This window comes from Saccostrea echinata, unplaced genomic scaffold (genome assembly GCF_033153115.1).
Source record: "Saccostrea echinata isolate AGI-Se365-2 ecotype Australia unplaced genomic scaffold, CSIRO_AGI_Sech_v1 ptg000033l, whole genome shotgun sequence".
NCBI classification, from domain to species: Eukaryota; Metazoa; Mollusca; class Bivalvia; order Ostreida; family Ostreidae; genus Saccostrea; species Saccostrea echinata.
Genome location: NW_026889782.1, coordinates 16,142,263 through 16,147,500, shown reverse-complemented (window position 1 = coordinate 16,147,500; position 5,238 = coordinate 16,142,263).

The following is a 5,238-nucleotide window of genomic DNA, read 5'->3' as shown; positions in this document are numbered from 1 at the left end:
TTTGGGCGGGGCTCTATTGATTTTATAGTGAAAATGCATTAATTCTTTGAAAATCTTCTCTGCTCCTGGGTATTATTTAAACAAATTAATTGCATAGTAATGGTGCACAAGGATGCTTTTTCCAAAATTGTGAAATTCAAGGCCCCGGGGTCAGGGGTTCTGGTGCTAGGGTGGGGCTATATAGATCATATAGTGAAAGTGCATTATTTATTTGAAAATCTTCTTTTAAACAAATTGAATACATAGTTATAATAAGAAAGGGTGACTCTACCTTAATTGTGAAGTTAATGGCCCCAAGGTCAGGGGTTCTGGTGCTGGGGGTGGGGGGTGGGGTGGGGGCTCTATTGATAATATAGTGAATCTTGAGTAAAATTGCATTATTTCTTGGAAAATAATCCATCCGATATCATCACTAATGTAGTAATTTATAAATAACACCCCCCCCCCCCCCGGTTATTTTTTTTTCTTTGTATAGTTTTATACATTATGTAAATATTAAATCCATCCTTTAATTCATCTCTATTTAGGACAGAAAATATTAAATATTACCTATTTTAGGACCATTTTGAGAAACGATGTGACCAGAATACATTTATTTGATGTTTGTAGGGCTTTACTGGTATTTTTTATGGAATTCTTCAAAAAGTTAGAGTCATTTATAAAACATATGACAATCTAGATTGTGTTCGGGACTGATCTACATTGCAGATGTTTTACACTGAGTTGCTTATTGTTAAGTTTATTGTGATATTTTGCCAATTCGTCTTTATCTGGGAGACCTAGCCTCTGATTTTTATTATAATAGCTCAAAACAATTCATGTCCATTTTCCAATAAGCCAAATAGTTCAACGTAACTATTGTGACGTCAACCTTGAAAAATGACATAAATTGTTTGACCCAGGCATTCACGCATCCACTCTCCGCCCACCGATGCAACGAAAGTCACGTGGTTGCAGACTCCGACAAACTAACGTAAACAACATCGATGTAAGTTACAGAAATCGCACGGAAAAACTTTTACGTTTGCTCAAATATTTTACAGAAACGTTTGTCAAAATGTCAGATATGTTTCACAGAGATTTCAAACACAAAATTTTAGTAAGTAGAAGAATAATTTTAACCTTTACCGAAATAGGTCGGTACTGCATCCGACTTGAAGGTCAGATCAACTCTCTCCGAAATTTACCGTTCTGATATGTACTACAGAGTAGAGAAGGGAACGTTATTAATTTTCAATGTTTACAATAAAATTGACAATTTTTGTTTCTTGTTTAGTTAGCATTAAAACCTCGACCGCCGAGAGATTTTTCCCCCATTGTTCCATGTATTCATCATTACCGACTAGATCTAATGAAGAAAATGATATGCAATGTGCTAGCGCTGATCCGGAAGGGATTCGGGACTCTCCTACCCCTTGAAATTTTAGAACTGTCATATATATATATATATATATATATATATATATATATATATATATATATATATATATATATATATATATATATATATATATATAACATAAAAAATGCACTTTTTGGACCATATCCCTCTGTTTGGATATTTTTTGTCAAAGAATTCTGAAAGATGTAGTAACTCATTCATCACCAACCTCTCTCCCTGATCCCCCAATCGTTTTTGATTTGGACAAACTGATTATAGTTTATTATTATATTTTAATTTCTTTCTTTCATTTTTTTTTGTCAACTCCACACAGCACACTTAAGAGTTCTGATTCTGTGGTATTTTTATGCAATTAGAACATTCTGTCAATAGATCCAAAAATAAAAGAATTTGAAAACTACAAAATAAACTTCCAAGATTTTAGTCATGTTTAAAATAAACCTAAAGATATTCATTCCAAATCCAATGCATGCCCCTGTCTGTTTTCAGTTTATGGTTCTAGGCATGGACTTTGATACATATTTCAGAAATCCTTAACGGTTCTAAGGTATCATAAGTAGAAATTACATTGTAAAAGACTGTTTAGTGATCAAAACAGTCAGTGTACTTCGCTAGTGACACACAAACTTAAGGGGTTAAGGAAAATGTTCACATATTGTTGAACAATTAAATTGCAATCAACAGTTCAGATTGTTAGGTTTGAAAAACAAACATAAGTCTTCCTCAGCATTGCATATTCCAAGAGGAATCAAAAATCAATTCTGTATTGATATCATAGATGTTAATCCAAATCCCATAAAAATATACAAGATGTTCAAAAGAAATAAAGACAAGGTACAGGTAGACAGAAAAGTTTAATGATATTGTACATTTCATACAAAAGTAATAATAAAATTATGTCAAATTTAAAAAGTATTATTTTTATATCAATTTCCCTAGGCAGTGATATACATTTGTAGTGTTAGATGTTTGAATATAATATATGGAGATAACGAACAGTATTCAAGCTCAAAAGTCCATTAAACATTACAAAATAGATGCAGAGCAAACACGGACGTCCAAAACATCAGAGGTGGGATCAGGTGTCATGGAGGAGTGAGCATCCTCTGCCGACCGGTCACACCCGCTGTGTGCTCCTTGTCATGATTGGGAAATAACAGAAAAATCCGTCGACAATTCAGTGTGTAAATAATGGCCTAACAATTAGTTTGAAAAACGTCAGTCAGCATTTGACTCAATGATAAATTGTATTTGCTGACAAGGTCATTGTATCAACCATAGAACTTACAAAATGATGACTTAAAAATGATCTTGTTTTATCAACTTGTTTGTCAATAATTTACTTTGTTTTAGAAATTGTACATGCATAGAGCATGCTCTTGTGTATCGAATCAACTGAGAGATATAAACCCCGTATGCAGGTGATAAAGGTATATTGCTGCATAAGTAAGGGAAGTTGACGATTGAAAAGTTAAAGTCATCACGTTTATCATAAAGTTTGGTTGTTAGATTACCATTTACGTCTTTTTCAAGTAAAATATCCAAATATGAAACAGATGTGTCAGACTCTGTAGTATCTTTTATCTCAAACTCACCGGAATATATCGTATCGACAGAACAATGGAAATAACAATTGTTAATTGACAATACGTCGTCGATGTATCTAAATGTCGAGCTGACGGCCACAGCAAGTAGTTTCTTCTTAACACGTATAAGATTTTGGACAAATTCTGCTTCATATGAATACAAAAAAGGCCTGCTAATAACGGGGCGCAATTAGTACCCATGGAAATTCCAACAGATTTGTTGGAAGACCCGGTCTCCAAAAACCACATTGATATTGTCAATCAGAAACTCAAGCATCTTTTTAATGTCAACTTCAGAGTACTTGTGTGTACAATCAGAATGTTTTTTAACAAAATAATTTTGCAAATGACCAAGACAAGGTAAGTAAATCTACGAGTTCCATTTTTATTGAAAAAGCAGCTTTCAATGATATCAAAAAGCCTGAACTTTAATTTATCGTGGGGAATGGTTGTGTATAAAGTTGAAAAGTCGTAAGTTTTTAAGCTGTTGATTTTGGTAAAATCTTATGATTTCAAATTTTCCAAAAGTTCCTTGGAAACTTTAAGTATCCACATCTGATTTACACCACTTCTCGAATATATTGTTGCACAGTACTATTGAAGTTTCCCCTTCACTACTGTTAATATCTGAAGTGAGGAGTAAAAAAAGAGGCTTGGTTGAACATTTACTGGAACCCGCTATGTATCTTTGTAAGGATTTTTATGAAGTTTCGGAATCCAATATAGATATGGTAATTCAAATTCATTTTGGTTGTTTGGAATATTAAAAATTTTCAAAATTGACATATAATTTTGAAGAATTTCTTCCTTTGAAGAGAACTATGAGTATAAGTTGGATTACCACTTGTAGACTTAAATCAAAGTTCCTCTAAAATACAATTAATATAATGAGCCTTACAAACAGAGACAATGTTGTTACCTGCTTTGTCAGCAGGGACCAGTACGTACTGATCATGTAATCTAATTCTTTTTTTTCTTTTTCTTGTCACCGTTGAATGCAAAATCGTTAACCATACCACAAAGGAGATTGTTCTTGTTTTGTGAGAAAAATGAGAACTGTAGATTCATTTTTGAGCACTCTACCCAAGAAAATTGCGTGATCCCTGCTTAAAAGTGTAACGCGTTACACGCATAAAATGTCTTTGGTTTCCGCTGCAAAATTCTATATTTTGCAGGAAATCTTTTAAATGTTATTTTCTGACTGGAATCGGATGGTTCTATTCTAATCCTAGTGATTCATACCAAAATCACCCATATGGCGAGTATCGTTTTGAAATCGCCGATGGGTTTAATAGGTCTGGTACTGAAGTTATGAATTAGCACCAACATCGCCCGTAACATCTTAGTCTGTTCTGTTGGTTCTCTCTGTTGTTTTGTTGTAGTTCTACAACATGGTAAAATTAATCCAAATATTCCTTAAAATGAAAATTAAAATTCTAAAGATCTATGAATCTATACTTATAAATTAATAAATTTTGCAAATAAACTCCGAAACGGATGCACCAGAGTTCTTACTCCTCTAACAATACACTGTATACAAGATGATGTCCGTAAACTATATTTAGATTTCACTCGCATAGTAAATATCGTGCATTAAATTAAAAGTCTACTTTTATTTTCTATAAACAGCCATGAAATAGCAAAAACCTGAGTACGGTGGCGTTTCCGGTTGGCGGATCTAAGTTACTGGCAATTTTTAATGAAACTGACAACAAGCAATCATTTATTTATTTCATAAAACGTCATCACTGAATTATTCAATCAAAACTTGATTTAAATGATATAAAAGAAATAAGTTTTGATAACCAATTAAAAAGGGAAATTTGCAAATTATTTTCGTCATTCACCGATCTTAATATTGAGGGAAGCTTCTAGAACATCATATAGCATCGAGCCCGATGTTAAAAAGAAAAACGAGGCCATCACTTAAAAAAAAGCTTTTGTACGAATGGTCATTGAAATAATGGTAAATCATTGATAACACTATAAGTTTTGAATATATTTATATATCGAAAGACTATTACATGTATGTCGTAGGTTTTTCTAATAAATTTATTGGAATATTAATAAAATTTGTATATATTCCTTACTGAGAGCATCGTGCCAACGAACCCGAAGTACAATTAGTACTTCGGAATAAACCTGCTTACATGAAATGAGAAAATTAATTAATAAGGTATTGTTCAAATACAATTAAAGCTGTGTAAAATATTGTGCTTTAATCAATACATCTCAGTTTTTTTTTCTGAA